The 17,503-nt window shown below is 47.9% G+C and overlaps 1 protein-coding gene across 5 annotated transcripts in view; it reads right to left on the bottom strand.

Moving 5' to 3' along the window:
* The window catches only part of PACSIN3 (protein kinase C and casein kinase substrate in neurons 3), a 30,191-nt gene extending 16,334 nt beyond the window's left edge, over positions 1-13,857 (bottom strand). For 4 of the 5 annotated variants that reach the window (XM_034769496.1, XM_034769493.1, XM_034769495.1 and 1 more), the window contains exon 1: positions 13,434-13,718. The gene's annotated coding sequence lies outside the window, so the exon portion shown is untranslated. Of the gene's footprint in view, positions 1-13,433; positions 13,719-13,807 lie in introns of those variants that run through there. The other variant, XM_034769494.1, reaches the window with a different exon arrangement.
* Positions 13,858-17,503: the final 3,646 nt, after the last annotated feature.

Here is a 17,503-nt window from a genome sequence, read left to right as displayed (position 1 = left end):
TAGTTCTCGGCCCTATACCAGATAGAGGTGAAGGCAGGTCCCTACCATACAGCACTCTCGGCCACAGTTACAGACATTTAGAGTGAACAAATTTACAAGAGAAACTGAGCCTCAAGCCTCCATAGTTAATTGTTGTGAACTTTAAGGCAGGCTGGATAGAGTACTATCAGTGAAAGCCAGTCCTGCCCTGCCATCTTATCTACAGACAAACAGCCAAGAAAGCCCTTTATCTTTTCCACCAGTCTAGTGCCAGAAGAGACTTCCTGGTCCCAGAAGACACCAGCACAGTGGTAAACATGGATTTCCTCTGAGCTAGTGATGTGTTCTACATTCCCACTATATAGTAGCTTCCTGTAAATGCCACACAGTACTTACCCACTTCCAGCAGGGCATGCCCAGGTCCCCCACTCTAGCTTGCAGCTACTCAGCTGGGTGCCTGGTCGAGATGCCAGATAATGCAAAGATCCCACAAGCAATGGGAATATTAAGTGACTGCATGGGACATCCTTGTTGCTGGGGAGGGGCAGACTTTCACAATAGTGTTTATTCCAATCCAGGGATCACACCCTTGGTGGAGTCACCTGGCTGGGAAAGGAGCTAGGAGCCAATATTTCCCAGACGCTCCCTTGGAACTGGAGCTCCCAAAGCTGCCTAGTACAGTTTAAAGAAGATTTTCAGCTGGGTTCTCCAGCTTGTGAAGAGAGAGAAGGAGAGAGACAGAGAAAGACAGACAGAGCACTTAGAGCAGTGGGTACATGCAAAGGTCACTCCAGAAGCCTGCTAGCGAAAAGACACACCCTGCTGAGGTCAGACAAATCCACACCAGGTTTCAAGGATTGCAGTGCATCAGCAAAACACACAGAAGGAATCCCACATTCTTTCAAAGTTGGGAGGTTCTGTGACTGGAATGGACAAATTCACAGGGCCAAGCAGCGAACTCAAACTTCTCCTGAGCGTTGGGAGTTAGCTTAACTCTCTGCACTTGTATCCTCCACAACGCCAACAGACAACATCCTGAAACAGAGAGACTGCACCATCCCCCATAACCCTGAAAATCCTCAAGTTGCTCTCACTGCCAAAAGCTGTTCCTCATGTCCAAATCCTCCTTTAGTTTCAGGCTGCTGCTCTCTCTCCTATTGTCCAGGGGTGTATCTACACTACGGTGACTGCACCAGCATAACTATATCGGCATGGCCCCATAATGTACACGTAGCCTACACTGACAGAAGTTTTTATGTTGGTGCAGGACCACCACCACCCTGAACAAAGTTAACCATGTCAATGGAAGCCCCCATCCACTGCTGCAGCTGTGTCACCACCAGGGGTTTTGTCAGCATAGTTATGTTGGTCATGGTGTAGTTTCTCACCCCAACCAATGTACTTATGCTGATATAACTTTTCAGGGTCGACCAAGCCTGACACAGGAGCTCCTTTCTTTCACTTTGAAGTTATCGGGAATGACCAGGCTCTATCTCCCTCCCTTTCCAAGTCTTTTATTCTCTCTAGTTTACAGAAATGAGTCTCAGGCCATGTCTACACATACAGTGCTTCAGTGACGCAGCTGTACTGATATAGCTGTGTGCAGCATGTCTTGTGAAGACGCTGTATGCAGATGGGGAAAAAGCTCTCCCATCAGCATAATAAAACCACCTCCGCAATTGGCAGAAGCTACCTTGGCAGGAGAAGCTCCCCCACCGACATAGTGCTGTGCACAGGAGCTCTTATGTCAGTGTAACTTATGTTACTTGGGGGTGTTTTTTTCACACCCCTGAGTGACATAAGTTATGCGGACATAGGCTGTAGTGTAGACATAGGGTATGTCTTCACTACCAACATTAAAGCGCTGCCATGGCCGCGCTTTAACATGGCTGTATAGTTGTGGCACCAGCGCTGGGAGTTTCACCCTTCAGGGACACGTGAGAGCTGAAGCAGTAACACAGACTTTACAGAACAATTTCTAAACCAGAGTATCCATGAGAGTGGAGCTCTAGGGAGGATGTGCTTTAGCAACTAGCGTGTCTTGGAGGACCAGGGCAGCTTGACCGAGATGTCTCATTCCCTAAAAGAGGTACCAGACAGAGTCTGCGCCTGGAAAGTGTTCCCACAAGGCTAGAGTAAAAGGCTATGGCTAGACCCTGCCCAGACTTAGGGGACCTTAGAAGCACACAGATCCAGTGTGTGGTCCCAAACACAGCTGCCCAGTGGGCATTTGCAAAGTGGAGCTTAGTCAGAACTGTGCCATGAAGGCTTCAAAGAGCTGCACTATCACCTCCCTAGTTTCACAGCACCATAAATAGCATGGTTTCTGCCCCACATCATCTACATTCACCACTCAGTCGTGCAGCTTCCCAGATGCCACCCATGACCTGTTTTCCCCTCTCTGACTGTGAGAGGGTTTCACTCATACCAAGTAACCCTCCATGCATGCAACCTCCACTGTTTGTCTCTTTCGCTCAATTAGCTGTTTGCTTCTATCCTGTGCATTTCCCACCCCTACCAATCAGTGTCAGCTAGCATCAAACTTGCCAGTGAATTCATGCCAGCCTCTAGACTCATTTCAGCTGGAAGGGATCTCAAGTGAGTTATCTATTCCATCCCTCTGTATTGTGGCAGGAGTGATTTCATCCCCAAACTATCTGAGGCGGGTGTCTAACAAAACCCTGACTAACTCCAGGGAAGGCTGTCGCTCTCCTCCTTGGCAACTTGCTCCTGCTTGTTCCCCCAATATTTAACCTACATTTCTCCTAATACAGCACAAATCCACCGGCTTGTCCACACTCACTGACTAATGAGGATAATGCTGTAACAGAGCTGCCTGAAAGCAGTAAAGGGATCTCTTCTGACCACCAGGATGGGCAGCATCTGCCCACTTCCATACAGCCCTTGAATAAAAAGCTTATCCTTGGTGCTACTCCTCTACAAACTCTCCAGTTTGTTCACGTTGTTTTGTGAACTGAGTGAGGTACTCCAAACTGAGCCGAGTGCTCCAGCCTAGGCCTGACAAGTGCCAGGTAGAGCAGAATAATTTGTGGTTGTTTTTACATAGGAAACTCCTATTCATTCCAGAAGGCAAATGTTCCACTGAGATGGAGTCACCTTGCCAGACCATCAGGGCAAGGACTGGATCTTTATGTATTGAAAGCCTTATGAACACAGACTATATTCAGATAATCCTCCATAACAACCACTGCCTGGTTAGTCCCATTCTAGACCTGGGCATTTCATGGTTTCCTTCCTTCATTAGACTTCATACCGTTCTTTAAAATGACTCATGAGTCTTTTCTGCCCATTTCTTCAATATGGAAATTTCACTGCATGTTAATCCACCCTCAGTTTTATATCATCCATGTATGTAAGTAACCTCTACTACATCCTCCAAGTAATAACTATTTCTATTCGCTTCTCATTACACTGACTTGTCATTTGAGTTGCCACTTGGAGGTTTTATCATTAGTGATTTCTTTGTTGTTCAGACCAAGTCTGTGACTGTTTTACGCCCTGACAAATTCAGCGAGCCTTTACCAGCTGCACCTCCTATTATCAGCAATTACGTCATAGAGGCTATTGGCTTTGCCTGGCACCACCTGATTTTACTACCGTGTGTTTTTCACTGAAGTGCACCTTTCTCTCAAACATTCACACAATGCAGACAACAGCCTGGAAGAAAGAGGTCAAACACCAAGGTTTTCCTGAAGTTCATCTGGTTCCCTGCACAACTCAGAGTTCTATTTTCTCCTCTGCAGGTTACAGAAAAGCTAGAGAACCTAAGACAACACCTAAAGAAAAGCAGGATCACAAGACAGGATTGAAACTGAGATTTCTCATTCAGGGGGATATGGGCTGATATAAGGAGGGAAAGGGAATGAAGGGGGGAGCGAGGGGTCACATACCCTGGTGACTTTACTACATGTTGTGGTCAGTTCCTCTGCTTTGATGATGTGCAGGTTCATTGTTCGCACTTTTGGCATCAAAACTAGTTTACTCAATTGCTTCCTCGGAGAGGAAAATCTAAGCAACATGAAAGGCAACTGTGGGGGTAAGACAGAGTTCAGAGCCATATAAACAGGCAAGACTATAGACCAACAGCTACACACAGCACCATTCTGCAGAGCTGACAGTATCTTTGGAGATCATGCATACGAAAAAAAGAGTGTATTTTGTTGAAGGGGTGGGGAGAACACCCAGCAAACAAAAAGCTTTCATAACATCTCCTGTCCCACGAGAAGAGCTGATTTAACTACCTCAGCACTGCTCTGCCCCTTGAGATCTTCACTAGCTCTTTAGGAGCATCTATAGGGTTGTACTCCCTAAAGTGTGCCTAGGCAGCAGGGTTGAGCAGGGGCTGCCACTAGCAACTGGGCTATTTTTTTCCCCTCAAACTAATATTCCTCCTACCAAGATTTTACATTGAGCTCCATTCAGGGAAGTCAGAAGGGTTTTTTGCTATCTCTATGCTGCCTGAACAGTGCAAAGGGAGTCTAACAAGGCATAAAATCTGCTTCACCCTTTAAGAATCTATAGTGGCCCAATGACCTTTTTGAAATAGAGTCTTCAGCCTGAAGGGCAAACATCAATTTAAATCCCAGGTGTTACCATCCACCATAGATTCCTAACTATCAGAATAGACACAGGGGAATGGGACAGACATCTCTGAGAAGCACACACTGCAAGAAGATATTTCAGCTGTTTAGCATCACTGAAATGTGGCTTCTTCCCTCCCATCCCAACCCCCAGAGCAGAGAATCTTGCCTTGTCCTGCTGGCATTGCAGGCTGGGCACTGAAAAGACACTGGGAAGCTTTAGTACAATCCAAGCTTTTTCTGCTTGGCTTGCTGAACAAGGCTCCATCCCACAGCTGGAGAGACCAGTTTTCTATTTGCATTTGGGATAGAGCCACCCTGACCCTCCTTACTTCTCAGTATGAATAGAGTGCTTCCTCTCTGGAAAGGCTTCCAGGTCTGCTCACTAGTCCAGTTCATAAGCCCGGACACCTCCACTTGGAAGGCGACACAGCAGTCGAACAAGACAGGTTCTGTGAGTGTATAGATCTCAGGCTCTGTGAGCACTGGCACAGCAACCTCCGGCCCACTCAAAGTCAACACCAGGCTTTCACCCAGGCCTGCAGCCTGTGGAGCAGGCTCCTCTAGCAGGGCTAGTACTAGCAAGGACAGAGCAAAGAGCAGACTGAAAATACCAGTGGGCCAAATAAAGATGGAAATGAATCTAGGAGTGCCTAGAATTAATTGTTTTGTAAATTAGAAATGTGCTATGACACATCTCCCAACCTTCCATAAGGCTCACATTCCCTTATCAAAAAGCATGCAGAAAGCCCCACCTCTGAGTGCTACACAGCAAGGGCCACATCCCCATGCACACCAACAGGAAGGGCTCTGCTTTAGAAGAGACAGAACAAAAAAGTTGCCAAGCACCATTGTTCAGCCGCCTGTAAATGTGGCATCCAAGTTTACCAGTACCCACAGCACTCCTGTGAGGAAAGCAAGTACTATCTCCATCTGCAGAGCAGAGAGGTGATTTGACTAGGGCAGTCACACAGATCAGTGGCAGTGGCAGGATTAAACTCAAGACCATTGATATTATTGTGACAGGTTCAGTCACAGAGAGCCACTTGGGACTGTCACCTAATGTGCTGAAATTACCTCTGAGCCCATTTTCCCTGCCAGTTTGGGACTTCCAGAACCCTGCCTTGCTGAGCCAAACATGCTAGCCTGCTGCAACACAGACCCAGGGTCTGGTCCACACCCTCAAAGCTGCAGACTTAACTGAAGACAGATCAGCAGTAACCTGTCTCCAGCACCCAGACCCCAATGGGATCCAAACCCCAAATAAATCCATTTTACTCTGTATAAAGCTTATACAGGGTAAATTCATAAATTGTCCGCCCTCTATAACACTGATAGCTGTGCATGATTTCTGTTTGCTCCCCCAGGTATTAGTCACTTACTCTGGGTTTATTAATAAACAAAAATGATTTTATTAAGTATAAAGTAGGATTTAAGTGGTTTCAAGTAAGAACAGACAGAATAAAGTAAGTCACCAAGCAAAATAAAGCAAAAATACGCAAGTCTAAGCCTAATGCATTAAGAAACTGGTTACAGGTAATATCTCACCCTCAGAGATGTTCCAATAAGTTTCTTTCACAGACTAGACTCCTTTCTAGTCTGGGCCCAATCCTTTCCCCTGGTACAATCCTTGTTAGTTCCAGCAGACATCTCAGGTGGTGAGCAGGGGTTCTCTCATGACTGGCAGCCCCCTTTGTCCTGCTCCACGCCCTGGGTTGGCCCACAGGAAAGTTTGCAGGTAAATAAACCATTTACAACCAATTGTCTGGGCAAACGGAGTCATCAAGATTCTAAACCACCATTAATGGCCCACACTTTGTATAATTACAATAGGACCTCAGAGTTATACTTCATATTTCTAGCTTCAGATACAAGAATGATACATGCATACAAATAGGAGGAATGTATTCAGTAAGTTATAACCTTTTTTATGATCCTTTACAAGAGACCTTTTGCATAAAGCATATTCCAGTTACATCATATTCATACTCAAACATATTTCCATAAAACATATGGAGTGCAACATCACAATCATCACTGCCAGGTAGTGGATAACTGGAAACTTATGAACTCCATCAGCTTGTATGCTGCTTACAGTCACCCATCTGGCTGTTCTAATCCTCTAGGCTAAAAAGTTTACTTACAGGGGGTGAAAAGTTAGATAGGTTCCCAGCAAACCAATCCACCAGGAGAGTCTGGAACATCATGAGATCCCACTTATTCCTTCTGTTGCTTACAGAGCCAGACCCCTGCTAGCTGGTATCATGGTATTCTACTCCAACATTTCAAAAATGTGGCCACCGTAGCTGCATGCTCCTGGATGCACAGCCTTGGTGTTGATTGCTCAGGCTTCCAGCAACGGTTGGGCAGCTGGTGAGTTCCCCATCTTTCCAGGGGTGGTGGGGCTCAGGATTTGGGCTTCAGCCCAGTGGTGGCAGGAAAGCAGGCTCAGGTTGTGAGGCTTTGGGCTCCAGCCCTGGGGCTTCAGGCTCTGCCCCCACCCCCATTGCTCCTGGCCCCTGCTGCCTCCCCTGATCCCCCATCCAGAGCTTAATTTGTCCCCAGACTTCCCAGGGCTGAGTAAGTCTGCTGTGAAAAGTGATACTGGTATGTTTGTTAATATCACTTTTCACAGCAGACTTCCTAGCTAGCAATAATAAATTACAATGATTTGGACATGTATCTGTGCATATTTGTTTGTTTTTCCTAACGCTAATTGAGTATTTTAGGGAAAGTGTGAGAGCAGCCACCAGCTACAGTTGATGGCCACACTCTGAGGCAACCAAATAATTTGTCCTGAGAACCTCTGCTCTACTCCACACCCAATTTCTCAGAAATGTAGAAAACAGATCTCAATGCTTTTAGTATCTTGACAAGGAACATGGATAAGGCATTGGCTCAGCGATAGTCTCCTAGTGTGGAGGCTACATGAAAAATGAGAGAATGGTGCCACTGCCAGAGGTACCCACTCAGATATCCACCGTTGGCCTCTGAGGAGCCCCCTTAGGTAGAGTCTGGCATCACCTCTGACTGGGCCTACCCTAAAAGAGAAGGTACCACTATGAAAGATACTGGCCAACTACAAAGGATAACTTAATGAGGGAGGCATGCAAAAAGTTTGAAGGGGTTGTAGCTGACCATGGTTATGAAGCAGTGTCAGAGATTAAAAAAAAAAAAAACAAAAAAAACACAACCACCACCACCACGCCCCCTAAAAGGGGTGGAGGGGGTGGAGCAAACTCTCCTCTGTCAGACCATACAGGGTATTCTAATCTAGTCTGTATTGGAGCTCAACTAGATGTATACCCTGATTTTTTGTCCTAAGCAGAGGGGGTGCCAGCCCATTGGGGGCTGTAAGCAGGAATATTTTTGGCCCCCCAAACACACTAAAAAAAGCAAATGGGGGCCCCCCCTTGAGCTGCTCAGGAACCTAAGCAATTGCTTAGGTTATGTCTACACTACGCAGCTTTTAGAGACACAGCTGTGTTGCTACAGCCATGCCCCTAAAAGGTGTGCAGTGTAGCTGCTGTTTGTCAGCTCTCCTGCTGACAAAAAACTTCCAATCACAACAAGTGGCGTTCGCTTTGTCGGCAGGAGAGCGCTCCTGCTGACAAAGCGCTGTTCACACCGGTGCTTGTTGTTGGTAAAAATTGTGTCTTGGGGGGAGGGGAGTTAACACCTCTAAAAGACAAAAGTTGTGTCGTTCAGTTGCTAGAGTAAACATAGTCTAAGTCTGCTTCTGTGTAGCATCAGCTCTGTTTCTCAGGCACAGCCCCAAACCTCAGGAGAGTTAAGGGAAAAAAAATACAGAAGAGCATCGGTTAGTGTGGGCATCACAAAAAGTGTTAAAGAGGACCTGCAAATGAAGAGAACATTGGAACTATGCTTTTCTGTTTCTTTCTAACCAATTAAGTGGCCTGGAAAGTTTTTTGCCCCAGAAGTTCCCCGATTTTTTTTTTTTTAAGTTGAAATTCAACTCATCTGCCCTGAAGACTCTGTGGTGATTGGAGGACTAGAGAAATAAATAACATCACAAGAGTCAAGAGAGAAAACTGAGCAACAGAAAGGTGGAGGGAAAGGATTTTTTTTTTAGTTGTAGGCAAGAAGAGGGTGGTTCATTAACAACTTCAAGGACTAGTATTTGGAAAAGGACATCTATTAGATATTTAAAACATCCCTACTGCTTCAATTAAGATGCAAGAACTGAAAATAAACATCCTCTGAGATCTCCAAGGAGACCAAGGTGAACCAGGAAGTCAGATTTGATGTGTTTGATGTTTCTAAGGCTAAAGGAGTTTTTAAATCCTCTCAGGTGTCTCTTGCAGGTCGCCTTTGGCAGATTACAATGCCCTAGTGGCACCCACTAGATAATACTCTGCCTCCCAAGAGTCTGGGAGGCTCAATCCATTAGTGCAATTCATGGAGAGAAGGAACTATTACAGGACAAAAATATGATTAGGAGGCCAGTAACATATGCTGCCTCAGCCCACAGCTCTAGGGAGCTTGAAACTATTGTACCAGTCAGTGAAACAAAGCTGATTAATCACAGGAATGAACACACCAAGCTTTCTGCAGCATAAGGACTCTCTTTGTAGGTGAGTAACTTCAGCTGCACAAAAAGACAGGCAGCATTTGGGACATTCCATTAGGACAGTAACTGTGCTGCAGAAGGGTGGAGAGCAGTTAGACATCCTGCAACAGCTTCCTAATTCAAGCCTCCTTCCTCTCCGCTAAAGAGGCTCCTAAATTCACATTTTTCATAAAGACTTTCAGACACACAACTCACTAGACACCCTTCTTATTCGGTTTTGTATCCATTGCTAAGGCCTTTAGACTAAGATTTTGGGAGCAGCCTTTATCTGCCTGCACAGATCCCCTTTATGGTGCCATATACACTCACATTCTGTAAGCAGTAATAAATGATTTGCCTGTTCAGAAAGGTCCACTTTTGTAAATACTAAAGTCCTGCCCTTCTTTCTGGGATTATTCATAACCATTATTGTTTAGGCAGATCCCAGAAATTCTCACCTGCAATGCATCTATAACCCATGTTACCCATTGTCCTTAGTTCCCGATCCATAAAGGATGGAAATGCAGCCAGTCTATTATAACTAACTCTCAGCTGGCGAACCTAGCTCTTTAGCTCAAATTGTAGAGATTTTCACTTTTAGCTCTGGAAGCCTTATTTAAGCCAAGATGCCAACCACTACTCACCACAAATGGGATTGCTCAAGCAACAAATACTTCGTAATCCCTGAAACAGACAAGCAGGGCAATACCTATTGTTAATTACAGAACATATAAAAGCATTTGGAGCATACCTGCTAAGGGTAGCACAACGGAATATTTGATTTCAGAGCAAATGAGATTATGATGCCTTATCCAATATCCTCACTGGCTTCACAATAACTGGTCCATGCAATTTTGCAATCCTCTCCCAGGAAGACAGTATAATATGGTATGACAATCTTGAGTACAGAAGTAGAATTTGGAGCCTGTGTCCATCCAGACCCAGCACACAGGACTTTAGCGGGCTCTTGCACAAGCCATAAGGCTCTGAATCTTCACTAGGAACACCAGACATGACATTTCCCAATAAGGGGATTCCATTCACTTAGAACAACGTTTTCACACTTGTATGGCTTGGATACATAAAATCCTAATGGCCACTCACCAGCCAACAACCTGCCCCAGAGTTCTCTACTGTGTTGACAGAGTCCACAATCCTGTGTAGTCCATCCCACCTTAAATCCTGTCAAACCATTCACTTGCATAATGGAGTCCCAAGCAGGAAATAGATGTCAGCACTATGCTTGGCTGCCATAGAGATGTTAGGCCTCTCTTCACTGCATAGGAAAGGAAGGAAACAATCTTCACAAGAACAAGTGCAGACAAGCCACGGACAGGAGCAAGCTCTTAGGTAAAAGTCTCAGCAGGCACAGAGTGGGGAGAACAGCAGGCCAGTCACTCCCACATTTATCTTTTCCCTCAAACTTTAGCTTAGAAGAAGGCAAGAGGATGCTTCAGGGAACACAATCTCTTCTGCTGAAGTAGATATTAGGAATATAGGAGTTGCCAAAACAAAACAGCCTGTTGGTTCATCTTCTAGGTGATAGTTTGTCAGTGAAGAATGTCTGATGCTTCATAGTCAGGCAATCCTTCGACACAAGGTGTACCTAGTTGTGCAATGCACTAGAGGAAATTCCATTTTGACCCCACCCAGAGATCAGATCACACCCAGAGACAGAAGAATCCCGTGCTCTAGTCATTTTACTCTCTGCAGAGCAGTTTCAAATGCTATTCCTATTACAAACAGAAAAGTTTTGGAGCTCTTGTAAGACTTTACTTCTCAGCTACATTTGAATTCCAGAGTGGGTTGGAAGAATCTTAGGGTTTTGTATGCAACTTATTATACTAGTATCTTCATTAGACTGGCAGTGGAATAGTTCCTAGTGAGCTTCATTGAGTCTCTAGTTCAGCTTCTGTTTTGGAAGGCAGAAAACCTCTGCTTGGGGTAGAGATTTATTTTTATTTTGGGGGCGGGGGAACAAGGCTCAGGAGCTCATAGGGAACTTCAGAGAACAAGTACAAAAGTTCACCTCCCCCAACAAAAAAAGGTCTCAGAGCTTGGGAAGTGCAACAGGCAAAAAATACGTAGTTGGCACAGAGAGTGGACAAACTGGTTAAAGCATTTGGGCCAGGATAGCTGCACTTGTTGCTGTTTCTGCTGAGGAGTCTGACCCCTTCTGCCACAGGTAAGGACAAGCCATAGATGGTCTGTGCTCTCAAGGCACATACAAAACCTGGTGGTGAGCACCCAGTACACCAACATCCCATACTTGTTGATGCGCTAAAGAGGAGATGATAGTCCCAGGGGTTTTATGTAGTTACCAGATGGTAAAAACAGGTAGGTTAAAAAGAACTGCTCCTCTTACTTCCCCAAAACAAATATTTCTTAGCCTTCCCACCACCACAGATCCACCCCTCAGCCCTAGAAAGACCAAATGCAACATCAGTGGCCATAGTTAAGCCAGGACAGGAGTGGTGGAAGTTTCTGCAGCACATAATTCTAACTTGTCACCCCAAGTTCTGAGAGTCAGGAATTTACAATATGAGGAGGATATCCCCAGCTGATGGGAGGGGAATGCCTAAGAAGGGGCAGAAAACCAAAGGGTCCAGCTGGACCTGAGGAATGGGTAGCACACTGAAGAGGCCTGTTTGTTTTGGGAATGGATACAGGAGTCCCTATTTCCATGGACACCTCCCCAGACAGTCTAGTTGGAGTTGGGCTAAGGACTGGATGGGATCTAGGTGGTCTGCTGCTGTTTCAATACATTTATCTTAGGAGACTAGAGGCAGCTAGTTGGATAGGGAGAGGTATCAGTACTATGAAAGTACCTCCCCACTGTCCAGTTGGCAGCGGGCAGTCAGAGGGTGCCTATCCCTTTAACAGAGGCTCTGCCAGACTCCAGGGCCTGCAGCTCCGGTTTCAGTGTGGGAAGCGACTCCGCATGGAGTCTTCACAAAGGGGCCCTGTCCCTTTCTCCCCCGCCCCTTCCCTGACTGTAAAGCAGAGAAGCCTGCTTCAAACAAAAAAGGGGGGGGGTCCCACAGAGAACCCACCCTAGGAGTCTCCGGGGGAGAAGAGACAGGAGGGAAGCAGGTGACTGAGTAGAAGCGCTGGCACTAAGGGACGTTCTGGGGAACCTTGTTCAGATGCAGACATGCGAGTTCTGAGCCCGGGAGTTGAGGTGGGGGTGGTGTCTGAGATCCCCAGCCAGGGGACAGGCAGAGGGGTGGGTTGCCTCAGCAGCTGGGATGTAAGGGCAGATCAGTCTTAGGTCTCCAACTAACCTCTTGGCAAATGCTTCCATTATACCTAGGGTAACCAGATGTCCCGATTTTATAGGGAGAGTCCCTATATTCCAGGCTTTGTCTTATCAGTACGGGGAAATAGGCGCCTATATTTTTCCGCTTGCTAGATTCACCCTCATTATACCCGTCTCTTGGCAGCTGACCCCCTAGCGGGGCACGACACTAACAGGACACCGCCAAGAGGATTCAGGGGGCCTGGAGTCTTCGGCGGCGGGTCCCGGGGCGGAAGGACCCCTTGCCGCTGAAGACCCGGAGTGGAAGAAGCTCCAGGGGCCCCCGGAGCGAGTGAAGGGCCCCGCTCCAGGGGCCCCGAAAAACTCTCGTGGGGTCCCCTGCGGGGCCCGGGACAAATTGCCCCACTTGCCCCACCCCCACCGGCCCTGGACACCGCTCCCAGGCCGCTCCGGCAGAGGGGATGGCGGGGCTCCACTCCCCAGAGCACAGCAATAACCACAGAGCCTGCGGCGCACATACCAGCGGCCGATAGCCCAGCCTAGCGGAGGAGAGCGAAGTCCCTGCCAAGGGATGGAGGGTTCAGCGCAGATCCGAACGGCGGCGCCTCCTGTCCCCTACCCACAGCGGCTCCTTCCCCCCATGGCACTAGGAAACTTTTACCTTTAAGACGCCAGCTCACTTGCCATTAAGTGCAGCTCCCCCGCGCGCTGCCTCCCACCCAGGCGGGGCCGGACTACCCCACCTCCACTCCAAGCAGCGCCGAACAGGCCGGGCTAAGCAGCCAGCGCCCTGGGAGCTCTGGTACTTACTGGGGAACAGGTTCGGAAAGAGCCCGAGGGAGCGCCCTGTTTGGGGGTGCGGAGTGGAGAGACTCCAGAGGGGAGGGAAGCCTAAGGGGCCTCTGTTCTGCCCTTCGCCAGGGCAAGGGAACGAACCGATAGGAGCCCCGCTCCGGCAGCTCGGAGAGAGTTAAGGCCACCCCCGTCCCAGTGCAGTCCGGAGGCAGATTACTTTGCATCTTACCTCTCTAGTTGCTACCCTAGCGACTTCGGCTCCAAGCCCTGGTGCAAGGGAGTCCCGCTCGGCAGCGTCCCAGAGCGTTCCCGCTGCAGGCTGCCCTGCCTGCAGTGGGGCGAGTTACAGATCGAATTGTCTCACAGCTCTAGCTTTACCCCTTGCTCTAGCAGCTCCCCACCCTTATTTCAGGCTGCAGGACACAAGGGCCCCCGCCCCGCCTCCCAGCGCGAGGAGCTCCCAGCTGGGCGGACCCAAGCTGCCCCGGGGATTCCAAAGGAGTCTCGCTGGTGGCGGCTGGAGAGTAGATGCTAAGGCCTGGGACAGGGGGAAGGGAGTGCAGGCTGGAGCAGCGCCAGGCGGGGAGATAGCAGGACTCTCACCACGTTCCTGGAGCTCTTGATCCAATTAGTCTGCTGTCACTGCGGGATGAGCCAGGCCGCTGCCCGACAGCAGGTGGGGCTGTGCTGTCCACACTGAGGATAAGAGATAAGAGCAAAACCACGTGCCCAGAGTGGACAAGAGCAGCAGGGGGTAGTGCTATTCCTAGGGGAGGCTCAGCAGCCGCTGGCACCGGAGCGTGGTTAGCCATAGTTTTTAACGTTTAAACAGGGTTTAGTTTGCTTTTTTTCACTTCTGTTCTTTAAGAGCTGGGGAGAGCAGGAGGTGACACTGCAAACAACCTCTTGAGTTCAGCTACAACAGTGCCCCAAGTCTCAGCTGGCCCAGGGACCTGGAGCTCTGCTGTGAGGGGGCTCACTTACTGGAGTCTCAGCTGGGACCTGACAGTTCAGTGAGAAGCCAAAATTTGCCTGAGTCTGGGCTAGGCACTGCTCTGAAGAAACTCACATTACTAGAATCTCAGCTGGCTACTGGTGGGGCACTACTGGGGGAAGATCACATCTCTGGAGCTGACCATCAGTAGGGAGGAATCTGGAATATGAGTCTCTTTCTGCTCTACTCAACAGTTTTTCACGTCTTTCAGCTAGGTTCGCTAACCCTCCACGATTGCCTTGAAGTCTCCAGGAATTCAAAAAGTAATCTTTAATTAAAGATTATGTCAGGTGATTAAACCTCCAGGAATGTGTGCAGCCAAAACTGGCAACCCTATTTTCAGCCAATTAGCTGATCTGCAGGAGCAATGAATCAATCTGGCTGTCTGTAGGGAGACCAAGGACAGGTCTGGGAAACTCGTATGTTGTTGTTATTTCCCCTTCTCCCCCGTCTCCTCCAAAAAAGCGGAGAAGCCGTTCCCTATCCTCTTGCCATAGTTTACCTCTCTCTCTCCCTAGTGCAGGGACACAGGAGTTTCGCCATCGCCTTCTTTGGCTGCTGTTTGTCCTCATACCCGCTCTACCTAACTCATTAGGCGTCAGCAATGTTCTCTCTCCTTTTATCTGAAAATGCCATCAGCTCTTTCTGACCAATTCAGATCCTTAGTGCTTTTATGTCCCTAAACTGGAGATCTTGTGCAGCCTCGGCCCTCCACGCTCTAAGTACCAAAGTTTCTGTGCCGCAAAGCAATTGACCGTGATATGACGTGAGATTTTAGGGCAGGCAGTGCCGGTGCTAGCCCATTGGGGGATCCAAGCAGGAAGATTTCCCCCTCCTCCCAACACATACTAATAATTAATAGGGGGTCTCCCAGAGATGCTTGAGGATCTAAGCAATTGCTTAGTCTGTTTTTGCCTAGTGCTGGCTCTGAAGGCAGGTTTTACATTTTGGGAGTCGATGAGCCTTGCTGCCCCATCTCCTATAATTTGTTTCTCACTAAATTATTTGGGACTCAAACAGCAGGACCAACTATGGGTTCCCAATGACGTTCATTCAATAAAAGTAAAGATAAAAGACTGAGGACCTTAAGGCTGGAAGGAAAGGGCAGGCCCGCCCTGACAGCTCAGCCCAGGAACCTTAAGAATCCGTGTTATTTGGTGCTGATTGTTTGGCGTGTGTTCTGATGTCTGTAGATACCTGGGACTGATTGATTGATTAACAACAGTTGCGTCAGGTTTCCTGGGAACTAGAGGTAACTCCTGCATCATAGGGCCCTTCTGAGATGCAGACTCTAGAAAAGATAATCGGATACCTTTTTGTTTCCTTTACTCTGATGTTTATATTTAACTTGAATGGTCACCCTGAAAGGGTCCCACACATGGGACCTGTGGTTTCTGATCTGTTCTAAGGCACATACTTTCCCCAAAGAGTGTTTAAAAATCCTTACCCAACCTTAAGTTAGCTCCAGGGGAAATAATAGATAGCAAATGGATTTCCCTTTTCATATTTTAATTAAAAAAAAAAGAGGGTTGATCAACTTTCTTCAGCATACTGTGATGCTCACTCATGGCTCCATTAAATTCCAACATTTTAGTCAAATTACCTACTCTAATAACTCTACATGTGTTTCCAAAGTGTGAAAAGGGCAGAAACCTTGGGTAATTGTCAGAGGTGGGTACAATGCATTCCGTGTCTGTGCAGGACGTAGTGTGTTTGGGTTGTGATCTCAGTACTCCCAGCATTTGTCCAGGATGGGAATTAATTTTTTGTTTGGAGTTTGGACCCGTGTCCATTTGTCAACACTGTCCATTTCTGATTCGGTGGCATGATGCTACATAGCTACCTTTATTTCTGCTCTCTTTTTCCTTTCCTCTGGGACAGGAGTGGCTCAATGGGGGAAGAATGTCCACGTATAGTAGGAGATCAGAGAATGTGATGTTATCACTGACATTTTGTTTCCCTGGGATAGGAGCTGCTTGATAGGTTTGGGTCTTAGGACAGATAGGTATCTCTACTGTCTCTTTTCTTTTCCCTAGAGTTACACCCAGCTTTTCCTCATTGTTTTTAGTGGAATACATACTTGCTTCCCTATACTGGCCTAAATCGAGTTGCTGTGATGTTACTGTGGGCATGGCTACATTTGCAGATGTAGAGCACTGTGAGTTAAACTCGCCTTCAGAGAGCGCAGTAGGGAAAGCGCTGCAGTCCGTCCACACTGACAGCTGCTTGCGCACTGGCGTGGCCACATTTGTGGCACTTGCAGCGGCACTGGGAGCAGTGCATTATGGGCAGCTATCCCACAGAGCACCTCTTCCCATTCTGGCGCTGTGGCTTGTGGGAAGGGTGCGGGGGGTGCGGGGCATTCTGGGTCCTGTCCCAATGCCCTGTGATGCATCGGTTCGCATCCCAGCATTCCCTGTGCTTCCGTCCACATTTGGCGCCATCTTTCAATGTTTTTTGTACTGCACGCTCTGTCTTCCCTTTCAGTCTGCGGGAATAGAGCCCGAACTGCTGAGGAGTATGCTGTCGAGTCTCGCCAGCACGTCACATTTGGCAGTCGAGTTATTCCTTAGGATCCAAAGTGACAGTGAGGGCTCTGACGATGATTGTGACTCGAGTAATGCATACAACACAAGTTTGATTGTGACATTCACGGACATGCTCACCACCATGGAACGCTGCTTTTGGGCTCGGGAAGCAAGCACTGAGTGGTGGGATCACATCGTCATGCAAGTCTGGGATGAAGAAAAGTGGCTGCAGAACTTTCAAATGAGAAAAGCCACTTCCATAGGACTGTGTGAGGAGCTCGCCCCCAACCTGTGGCACAAGGACACGAGATTGACAGCTGCCCTGCCAGTGGAGAAGTGGGTGGCTATTGTAATCTGGAAGCTGGCAACTCCAGACAGCTACCGATCAGTTGCTAACCAGTTTGGAGTGGGAAAGTCGACCGTTGGAATTGTGTTGATGCATTTTTGCAGGGCCATTAATCGCATCCTGCTAAGAAGAACCGTGACTCTGGGTAACGTGCAGGACATTGTGGATGGCTTTGCACAAATGGGTTTCCATAACTGCGGAGGGGCGATAGATGGCATGCATATTCCAATTCTGGCACCAGCCCACCTAGCCTCCAAGTACGTTAACTGGAGGGGGTGGTTCTCCAAGCGCTTGTGGATCACCATGGGTGTTTCATTGACATTCACGTAGGCTGGCCGGAAAGGTGCATGATGAAGGCATCTTTCGGAACACTGGCCGTTCAGGAAGCTGCAAGCAGGGACTTTTTTCCCAGACCAGAAGATCACCATAGA

This window comes from Trachemys scripta, chromosome 4 (genome assembly GCF_013100865.1).
Source record: "Trachemys scripta elegans isolate TJP31775 chromosome 4, CAS_Tse_1.0, whole genome shotgun sequence".
Classification (NCBI taxonomy): Eukaryota; Metazoa; Chordata; order Testudines; family Emydidae; genus Trachemys; species Trachemys scripta.
Note: the sequence above shows the minus strand (reverse complement) of the source record. Positions and strands in the feature narration are given on the sequence as shown.